This window comes from Tribolium castaneum, chromosome 5, assembly GCF_031307605.1.
Source record: "Tribolium castaneum strain GA2 chromosome 5, icTriCast1.1, whole genome shotgun sequence".
Lineage (NCBI taxonomy): Eukaryota > Metazoa > Arthropoda > Insecta > Coleoptera > Tenebrionidae > Tribolium > Tribolium castaneum.
Window position 1 is genome coordinate 11,978,106 of NC_087398.1, and position 11,940 is coordinate 11,990,045.

The following is an 11,940-nucleotide window of genomic DNA, read 5'->3' on the forward strand; positions in this document are numbered from 1 at the left end:
ATCATTTGATTTAATAATGTTTAGAATTTATTGCGGCGCTTTTACGACCCGGAATTTTATTGCAATAAATAATGCCAGGATTTCAACTGGCAGGTATTTTACGAGACACACATTACACAAACATAAAACATACAGTAGAACCTCTACAATACGCACGAACTTTTTTATGAAAACGAGTAAACAACTGAAATATCTGTGTATATTTACATATTTACATAAAACACAGAACTTTACGTTGGTTGTTTGCTATACCTACTGTAAAATTACATAGCGTAATGTAAAATCTCATTTTCATGTATGTAATATATGTAATTCATATGTACTGATTTAATTCTATAAAAATCTACGACATCTGCTGTACAATTTGGTACAATTCACATTACAATAAAACCTTCCTTAAGGACACCTTCCGATAACGGACACCTCTTCACAACGGACACTTCTGAAAAACGAAACAAACGCGACCAAAAAAATTTCACCAATTATCATAATATCATATAAATTTACCTCGTACAACGGACAGATCGAAAAATTAGTGGTGCAAAGAAGGAACATTTGTTAAATGGATTGTGTAGAAATGAATGAAAAAGTGTATTATAATGAAAATCTAGAATTAAATATCTATGAATGTGTACAAAATTTTTTAGAAAAATTAGGTAAAAAGATTGATGAAGACGATAGTAATAAAGAGAAAACTTTGACACTTTATTTAAAATTTTGTGTTTATCTGTAGTCACTTTGTCACACTCCTAAGTCACAGTTACACCCATTTGTTCATAAAAAAAACAATTGTTTATAATAAAATTGCCCACCTCCCATTAGTGGACACCTCTCAACAACGGACAATTCCTCATTGGTGTCCGTTGTTGCGAGGTTTTACTGTATAAATATCATAAATTTTTACATATTTCGAATTATACCTAATACCCAATAGACGTATAGGTAGGTAGAACATTGTAACAATAACAGGTTATTTTTATATTACATTCAATTCAAGTAATATTTTCTATTTTTTTACATTGACTAGGAAGATAATCAAACCGACAAAGTTTTCACAATTCTTCTTTTTACAATTATTGTAACAGTAGATACCTATAATAAAAAAGCTTATTTTCTTACAACCCGTGGAGAAACACACCAGAAACCAATTTCAACCTTCTTAAGGGTAGTCTGACACTGGCCAAAAACTGTTTCGCTTTAAATAATGTTTGACTAATTATTGATTTATGTATCAAATATACATCAAACTACGCAGTTTTAAAATCTTTTAAAATTTTTAAAATCGTTTTAAAATAGTTTTTATAAAAATAATAAATGTGGCACAATGTTACTACAAAAAAAACTAGAGCTGAATTTAGATTAGGCCAATATTTTTCTTCTAAATGGCAAAACATTAAACAGATTTTTTATGAACCAAATCCAAAACTGTAGGGTGCTTAACTATTTTCAACGTTTACAAAAAATTATTTATTTAATCAATGTAAATATATAAAAATCTTTAAATTTTGTAAACATAAGATCATCAAATTAGATGTATACGTGTGTATAAAAATAATATTATACTCAGTTTTCTTCAAATTGTTGAAACGTCACTTACTATGCTTGCATGGAATCTCGATCAGGTATTTTGTAGTAATACTTTTTTTATGTATTTTTGAATAAAAAATGTTATTTCACATATTGTTTGTAATTACTTATTAAAATATAGATTTACATAATCAAAGATACATTTTAAATGAAGAACACTATTTACTGTGTGCTAATTTTCGTAACATAAAACTTCCTGTAGAAATACTAAAAATGGATATGTACAAATGATGTTACTTTACAGTTTTTCAGTCTATATCATGAACCAGTGTAGTCACAAAAATCCTAATAATATTTTGTCCTACTTTTGTTTTATTTCTTATTATTTAATCAAATGTCGATAAGCAATGTGGAACTTTAAGACAAAAAGACCAATAATGAAAGTATAATAAATCAGTTGAGTGTTTAGAATTCTAGGTTTATTTATTTATTTTATTTTATTTTATTATTTATTTATACTGCAATAAGTTTTGGAAGAATGCATTGAGTTATTTCAGCCATTCCAAAAAAAAAATTAAGATAATTTTAGTATTTTCATACACGAGATTTTTTTGTCCCGTCCGCTATGTGTATACTTAAAGTAAATTAATCAGAAGTCGTTACACATTGCCTTGTTCTTTAGTTTCGTGGTTTCAATAAATTCCACTTTTTACTTCAAAAGTAATTGTTTAAATCACACAACGATAAAAATGTGAGTGACGCTTTTTTTGCGTCCCGTCCGTCATCAATTTGTATTTCTTTTTCCAGCTCGTATTTTAGATTTTACAAATGTGGCCCCAGTAGCAGATTGCAAACAGTTGACTGGTACTACAAAGAAAAGCTCACTTCTACTACACTGTTCATAAAAATTCTATAATATAATTATTTTCATAAAATCTAAAAATTTGTAGAAAGTGTTGCGTTGTCGCAGAAAGTGTTAAAATGGAATGGCTGAATTATTTTAGTATTTTTTCTACTTTCGCTTGAAAAGTTGCACTGTGCTTCCGAATTCTTTGATGTGAGCCATTCTCACGCGTCTGTTTTGCTAAGGGTTGGTTTCCATCCGTCGATAAAAACCCTTACAAACTTCGTCTCATGTCAATGATCCTTAAAATTTCCGCTCGGCTCGTTACATTGTCATTTAATTTTTTGTTTCAGTCGACAAACTTGTCTCCTATACATTCCATGTATGGCCCAATCTCCACCCACTCATCGTCGTGTCAATAAAACATTTTTCCCAGAACAAAGCGACCAAAAAATTCAAATGCACATATCCACACAGTTATGTACAGTTCAGGGTTAAGCGACATTACAATTATTATAATTTCAATTTCATTGTCGTTACGACGTGTCGTAGTTTTTACTCAAAGTTATGTTTACGACGTCCTAACGTATTAATCGACTAAGAAGTTGACATTACAAGGTCTTAATGGAAGATTCTGGGCCACGACAATTAATCTTCTTCATTAACACAATACACAAGTGCTAAATTTAGCCGCACCTGGAATTACGCAATTAAACGAAAAAAATTACACGCTAAAATTAACCAATCACTGATTGCACATATTTAACCCTTTCGTGTTATTTTTACGTTTCCCAAAACTCGAATGGCATGACTGATGTTAGCCTGCCACTTATTTATAATGCAAATGCGATTTTCTCGCTGAATTCCCAATGTGCATTCTGAAAATTTACTTCTCGCTTACATTTTTCGCCTGAATGGAAATAGCGCCGCACAAATGCAAAAAATTGAATATTTTTACAAGAGCTGTTACACAATCCTGGAAAATGCAGGAACAACTGAAATTGATTTCTATGGCTTTTCCTCTAGTTACGTCAAGGAAATGAACACGTGCCCTGCCTGAAATTGTTTCGACAAAGCAAACTCCTTAAATAGCTTTAGCTGATTACTAATACAATATTCCTAAAGCTACATAGGTTGCGAAAAGTTGTAAAGGATTTCCGCGCTTGGGAAACCACCCCAAAACGACTTGTTTTCGCCGTTTGCTGGACACTTAATTTTCGGTACAAATTAAATGCACAGTAACAATAATAATTGCACAGTAAAAATAATAAATGCCCAGTAAAAATAATAAATGCAGAGAAAATATAATAATTGCACAGTAAACCTGATAAATGCAAAGTTAAAATAATAAATGCACAGTAAAAATAATAACTGCACAGTAAAAATAATAATTGCCCAGTAAAAATAATAAATGCAAAGTAAAAATAATAAATGCACAGTAAAAATAGTAAATGCACAGCAAAAATTATAATTGCCCAGTACAGATAATAAATGCACAGTAAAAATAATAACTGCACAGTAAAAATAATAAATGCACAGTGAAAATAATAATTGCACAGTGAAAATAATAATTGCCCAGTAAAAATAATGAATGCACAGTAAAAATGATAGATGCAAAGTAAAAATTATAAATGCACAGTAAAAATAATAATTGCACAGTAAAAATAATAATTGCCCAGTAAAAATAATAAATGCACAGTAAAAATAATAATTGCACAGTAAAAATAATAAATGCACAGTAAAAATGATAGATGCACAGTAAAAATAATAATTGCACAGTGAAAATAATAATTGCCCAGTAAAAATAATAAATGCACAGTGAAAATAATAATTGCACAGTGAAAATAATAATTGCCCAGTAAACATAATAAATGCACAGTAAAAATGATAGATGCAAAGTAAAAATAATAAATGCACAGTAAAAATAATAAATGCACAGTGCACAGTAATTACACAGCTATTGAGCGTTTATTATTTAAACTGTGCAAACTGAAATTAGATGCTGAGCATATACAATTTTTACTAGGCAAATTTTAATAAAATACTGCGCATGGTTTACTTGTCATTTAATTTTTTTACTGTGCAAAAATGATTTAAATACTGATCATTTATAATTTTTACTGTGCAAAAAAGAATGAAATACTGATCATTTATTACTTTTTAGTTATCAAAATCGAATTTATTACTGATCGCTTTATTACTACTCCTTAATTTTTAGATTGCATGCGAAACTGAGGTAAGGTTTATAGAAGCCTCATTAATTTAATCCGCAATTAAATGCGCGATTAGCTGATCACGTGACCGAATTAAGTTCGTCCAATTTTTAACAACGAATTAAATTTTAACAATGCTTTCTATAAACCGGCCCAAAAACTAATTTTGAATTTAGTTATTTCGTAGATTTGTTTTATGTTTATGTATTAAGTGCTTCGTCCCTGTCCAAATAAATCGATAATTAAAACCAGTCAATATGCGAAAACTTCATTTTAACGAGTCTATTACAGGCTTTTAAATTGAAACTCACCGGGATGGCGCCGTCGATCGCTTTTATTTTTATAACTGGCAAACGGCGTCTATAAAAGGAGGAAAATCCGTTTTTTCCTCATTAAAATGCGTGACGATAATGTGTATTGAAGAGAAGTGTACGTTTATCTGCTCCCGGATAAACAGTATTCAATAAACATAAAAATTTATAGGGTTATTGTGTTAGCGTAGATTTATTATTAATTCCCGAACGAAAAAAAGAGCAGACGCGTTTCGCAATCTCACTAAAATACGCGCGTAAATATAGATAATAAGTCGAAAGTGCGGCCCAAAGCCCGACTTTCATCTTCCGATTTGAAAATTGTTAGATGCACGGGTTATTAATTTTTTATTTGCATCGTTAAAGCGGAATCGCGTTATATAATTCGTCCCTTTTGTAAATGATCTATTTTCGTTATATTGTTTGCAGCCATTAACACTAACCTAATAACTGGAGCAGAGCCAATTGGATCCGTACTTAGTCCATTCATCAAATTTATTTATCGGGTGAAAAATTCGCATCCCATCTGTTTACAGCGTAACAATGCAAGTGTACATACTCGTACTTTTATGGTACAATATTGACGCAAGATCGAGGTCCCGGCGAGTCATTTTTCCCGTTTTCTTCTCGATTAGGCCTTTGGCTATTATTAAGCGATTTCGGGCAGCTACTCGGCCAAAAATCCCTTCATACATCATCGATCATTGTCAGTTGCAGATGTTGATAATTTGTAAATCATGATCGTTAATCCGTGACGTTTTTATGTGCGTGATTCGAATCGGAGTAGCGTCCTACTCATTAATGAACGCTTTTGATTTGAAGGCTCCCACCATAAAAGCAACACCACGAAAATTTCCTTAATCTGTGTTTATATGCTTGTAATTGAACACGTCGTAAAAGGAATGTTTACTTGTCCATCACTAACACGAAAATTGTGTATCCACAAGAATTTTTTCCAAAATATTAACTCCAACTTGTAATATACAATAAATCATCAATCCTGACACGGGTCTGTTTAGATAATAGTGTATCAAAAAACTTTTGCCCCATTTTTATTCAAATTTCCCAAACCGCGCTTTTACGATCAAAATAAATCACCAAATTTCGCCCGAACTGGAACTAATCAAATTAATCCAAAAATTTGTATAGCACCCCATGCATGCTAATGTGCATCGTTTTTACCCCGATTTGCGCCCATCCAACCCTAAAATAACGCTGGCACAACTTCACTTGGAAAAAAACAGCCACCGACCAATTAAAACTTACTTTCAGCACTTGGTAATTGGTAAAGTTGCTCGGTCACGAATTATTTTTCATAGGAAAAGTGTCACATTTTTGATTTTCCGTTCACGACGCGTGTTTTTCCTCCGGAGCGAAACCGCGTCCAAACCTAGCAATCGTTTATCAAAGACTGAGCGCGCGCTCCGAGCGCTCCTCTTGTTTTTGCCAACATGAACACGACGAATTAAGACTTATGGCCACCCCAGGGACCATTTCGCACCTGCAATTGGGGGCGGAACGGATAAAGCGAGGCGATTTTTAATGCAAAGCGGAAATGAGAGCTTTAGGGCATTTTTCAGGATTGCGATCGGGAATTCAGAACAGAGTGTTTCTAGACGTGCACACACGCATTGGACGAGATTTCCGACTAGTCTAAGGAATTCTAGAGATTTTAAAGACTTACAAAGAATTTCATTAATATTTCTAAATTTCTGACGCTTTTCATTATTGACGCTAGAATGACATACCTACTAGTAAGCTCTCAGGAAAAAATCGGTTTTCATTTCAAAAGAATTCGTTTATGTTAGTAGTATAGTATTTGTGAGGGCAACTAAAAATTAAAAAAGGCACAAAAATTACAAAAAAATAACTTCTGAAAGGTTGAAGTTATTTCAGAAACTAAACAAAATGAACCAATAAAAGTTCAACTTTAAAATAGCACCTAGTTTTTCCAATAAATACGCTTTGTAAAACGATGAAAATGATAAAAATATGAAATTTTTTTAATAGTATAGTGATTTTCTAGCACCGTTCAGTTGAATTTTCTGAAAAAACTGAAAAGGCAAAAAATACACCATCGTCGACATACTTCGTACATTTTTTGAATTGTTTTTACAAAATATGGAGATATAATTAAATGTATGATTGCAAAACCAGCTAAAACGCTCCAAATATAGAAAAGTAATAAGACTAATAAGTCTATTTCCGGTATTGTTTATTACATTGTTTTTTTGCGTGCGTTTCTGGACAGATAACTTAATGGAACGCTCAACAACAGCAAAGTAATGTTGTTTTTGACTCAGTTTAGTTATTTTTTGGCCTAGTTTAGCAAGTCCAATTACTTCAGAAATTAAGCTAAATCTACAAATAACACTAACCAAAAAACATCGAAATTAAATGCTACATCTGGAATTACAAAAACAAATGATTTTTTTATTAATAAAACACACGTGTACATTGTTTGCATTATATTTAAAGGTCAATACTGGATTTTTGTGTTGATCGTTTGTTGTTAAAAGCAATATAATAATAAATAATGTTAGGCAAAAAATGATGTACCTATTCAACCCATTCATTTTTTTCGGATTTCGATATTTAAAAATTTAATTCCTACTTTATGAGACTTCTGAGTTTTAAAATACACTTTATAATTCATCAAATCAGCCAATGTGCATGAATTCTCTTCACAAAAAAAATTCAAAAATTGCATCTTACCCATTACACTTTACTCTTTCTAACCTAAATATTACAGAATTTCCGCAGTTTTTTTATTTAATTCACAGTAAATTTTTACTAACGTGAAAATAACGTAAAGAAAGGTACGTTAATTATAGGTTGCGAAAACGTTACTTTTATCTTTCAATCAACGCAAAAATGTCCAGGAAAATAACACTATTTGTAACTTAATGTTTTTTTTAGTAAAGTTTTAAACGATTATGTAACGCAAGAGTATAATGTAAAATCATAGAAAATATAAAATTAGTAATCAACGTAGAAAAGTATCGTTTTTTATTGAGATAAATTTATTCTATTACAAAATATGCAGTATGAAAAATGTAGCGCTAGTTTTTATAACTAGTTACAACAAGTTTTACAGTTTTTATATTTACAAATAATTGTTAAAAATTATTCCAAGAGCAGTTATTACTATAGTAGTTATTTACTATATATTCTGCGATTTCTAGAGTTAAGTCCTAGTTACGTTTATTTATAACTTGTTTCATGATTAACATAACGTTCAATTAGAAGGTTACATTAACGTTAAACAGTGCCATAAAAACCAAATTCATTTTTGAAACGTTAATTATACGTTTAAAAAAACGTTAGTAAAGACAATTATTAATAACGTTAAAGTTCTTTTACGTTTTTTACGCAAATACAACTAAGTTAAGACGTACTTTAAGCGTTAATAATGGTAAAAAGAATAAACTATATAACATAAACGTTAAAAAAACGTAATCATTCAACCAAATAATAACATTGTAAATTTCGTTATGGTTATATCAACTTTGTAACGTTAAATAAACGTCAAATCTACGTTCGTGTGCTTACTGGATAATAACAGTTGTCAAAGTTAAAACTGAATTTTTTTGACTTTAATATCAAGTTTAAAATCAAATGTTTTGAAACGTTAATTATGCGTTTAAAATATACGTTAGTAAATACGATTGTTAATAACGTTAAAGTTCTTTTACGTTTTTTACATAAATACAACTATAAGTTAAGACGTACTTTAACAAACGTTAAAAAATGGTTAAAAGGATAAATTACGTTAAAAGAAAACGTAATCATACAACCAAATAACAACGTTATAAATTTCGTTAAAAATCGTTAGATCAACGCTCGGACCTACATGTATGTGCTTACTGGGTAATTAATAACAGTTGTCAAAGTTGAAAAATGGTTAAAAAGAATAAATTACGTAATATAAGCGTAAAAAAACGTAATCATACAACCAAATAACAACGTTGTTTATTTGGTTATGGCAACGTTATACCAACCGTTGTAACGTTCAAAATCGTTAGATCTACGCACGGATCTACGTGTGTGTGTTTACTGGGTAATACTAATAACAGTAACAGTTGTCAAAGCTGAAATTGATTTTTTTTTGGCTTTAGTTTAGCATAAATTTTAATTTTTTTATACGAAAACAGCGTTTGAGGTCGACAAAAAAAATTGTAATCAATTCGTTTACAAGAATAATTTCAATTTTTAAGGGCATTATCAGTTGCTTCAAACAGTATCAATTATTATTGATTGTTTTCACGCTATATTAATTTATTGCAAAAATCAATTCACTAAACGCACATTTTCAAACAATATTACTTTTCTGGTACAATTTTTTCGGCCTCCTGAAAAATATTTACTTTAAATTTCTTTTTTTTTTAAATTTGGGAGTGTGCATTGTACGGCATGCAATCGGTGCATCTTCATTTATTGCAGCGCATTTCTCTGCTTTAGCTCGTATACCGTAATGATTCATCCCTCTCCTCGAGTTGTTTGTTGTGATAATTCGAAAAATGTGCGAGAAAACAGACGCGACTTGAATTAAATCGAAAAGTAATTTCGTTGATTTGTGTCGACACTGTTACTCGAAAAGTGCACCGATGCATCAAAATCGTTTGAAACCATCCATTTTATCCAGCGAAGAATGCTGATGTTTGATTGTTTGATTAATACGAACTATCTAAACAAACACTGATTGAAAATTATCTGCAATACATAAATTTGTTATTTACCTACATCCAATATCAGGCCGCATATTGCCCAGATGGCTCCCGAAAACAAACACCGACTAACCGAAATCAAATTTTTAATTGGCGGGGAAATATCTTCCGGTATAGGGAAAAAAACAGCGATTTGGAGCTCGGCGCGAACAAGAGGATCCGATAACGCAAACAAACCCCAAACTTTATCGCCACTTCAGCCACAAAAAAGTTTATAAATTGTGTTCTATCGCGCGACTTTAAAAACGTGTTAACAGGGAGAAATAAAATAAATTGTTTTCTTTTAAAATTGGGGACATTTATTCAGGTCAGATTATGCCCATCCTGGGCTCAATCCCATTCGGGACGTAAACAACCAACAATTCGTAGAAATTCACAGCTCGTTCCATTTTCCGGAAAGGGAACCATAATTGAACGTTGCCTTTTCTACTAGCATACGGGGTCACATCCCCAACTAGGACTTCCCCTTGGTAAAAAATCCTCCCCACGTTGACTACTCCACTATTCCCCACACCATCATATCCTGCAGTGACCGGTTCGAGTCCTTCGATATCCTTTTCGTAAGTTTTGGCCGAAGTTTTGATCCAGAAGAAAGATTCCGGGTCTTCGGTGCAAAGAATTTTGATGTTGAAACTGGCACTTTTGGGACCGTATGCCGGAACTTCCACTTCTTTGACTCCGGGGTAAATCTGGACCACGTAGATTCCATGGTTGTGAACATAGGCCTCGCCGATGTAAGTCCGACGCCCGTCGGCGTCTTTGCCTCCGGGAAGAGCGTCCGGAGGAACGACTCCGGTGAATTCACGCCAGTAGTAGTAATCTGCAAGCGAGTAATAATTTCCCAATTTTTGGCTTGGATCTCACCTGAACCGGCGCCAAAACATGCGGAAATCATCCAAAAGTACAAAACGGCTTGTCTCATCTTGACCCAGTTAAGGAATGCCGAATTCTCCAAGCCAAATCGGTTTGTGATAACAACTGCGATAAGGGGTGAAATTAAAGTCCATCTCGGTGCTTGAAAAATTCATAAATTGGGCGTGAGATGCGTTCAATTGAAGCTCGTTATGTTTTTATTTACAAATTTTCCGTGCTTTATTCGGTTTTCCAATCAAACGAATCCAATCCCATGATTATGCATTAGATTCAGTGGTGATCACTGATCAGAAAAGAGCCCACACGGAAAAAAGCTCACAAATATAAAAGCCCACAAGAAAACAACCCACACAGGAAAAGCTCACACGGAATAATGCCCATAAAGAAAAACATTCACACTGAAAAAACTCACATGGACAAAAGTCCTCACATAAAAATACCCACTTACCAAAAACCCACAGAAAAAAAGCTTTTTATAAGCTGTGTTTTTTAAGTTCACGAGTGGCATTAATAGCGTATTTATACTTTTCTTGTTTAAGAATTACTCAAAAAATAAAGTATAAATATTTTGTATTAATTCAAAAAAAGACATTTTACTTTTACCCTAAACCTTACGTCGTGCACTTCTGATAATAGTTTAACACTTTGCGGTGATTACCTGATTACCTGATCTCCTGTTTACCTACTTCCGTTTTAAAATTGCTTCACTTGTCTAAACTCTGTTAAAATGCTCATTATTAGAAAAGTATCTGTGTTTGCTAAACCCTGGTGTATCAATTTTACAGCAAGTTTTTCAAAAACTATTAGATATTTTGTAATGAGCAAAACCATTTCAATTGAGTCGATTGTACCTCATATTTTTAGGGTGCAGTTTTTAATGTTTTTTATTAAACACTCCCAAGGCTAACCCACCTTCATTTTCCTAATACATATCTTTTTTAAAAAGAATTTAATATAGAATGACGTTTTTTACAACATAAAATCATCACTTGTACATACAGGGTGTAATAAAAAAATGTAACCAGAAATTTTCCAAGGCAAAATAAAACGATTTTATCCAACTTACCTCTAACCAAGTTGTACCGTTTAAATGTTAAAGGACACCAAATTTCAAAATTATTTTTGTTTTTGTTAGTAACTTCTAAATGAAATACTCAATACTGATGAAATTTGGTGCAAGAAAGGTGGTCATCAAAACCACACGTTTTGGTGCTATTTCATAGTTTTACTGTTATTGTAGAAGACTTACCTATGAACTATTGAACACATAGTTCTGTTAAATGTTATCTAAATCAGAGCCGTGGCAAGGAGGCGGCATAAAAATATTCTCAAAAATTCATTTTGATTATTATTTGTGTTTTTGATTCGAAAACGTGCTAGAAATTTAAAAAAAACAAATATTTTCGACCTAATTTACTGATTTCTCTTTATAAAAAATTAAGTTA

General features: G+C 31.8%; 1 protein-coding gene across 1 annotated transcript in view; it reads right to left on the reverse strand.

Annotated features, from left to right (window-relative positions):
• The window catches only part of 5-HT2A (5-hydroxytryptamine (serotonin) receptor 2A), a 50,588-nt gene extending 44,285 nt beyond the window's left edge, over window positions 1-6,303 (reverse strand). Inside the window, exon 1 of the mRNA XM_015979723.2 lies at window positions 6,162-6,303. The gene's annotated coding sequence lies outside the window, so the exon portion shown is untranslated. The remainder of the gene's footprint in view (window positions 1-6,161) is intronic.
• Between the last annotated feature and the right edge of the window lie 5,637 nt (window positions 6,304-11,940).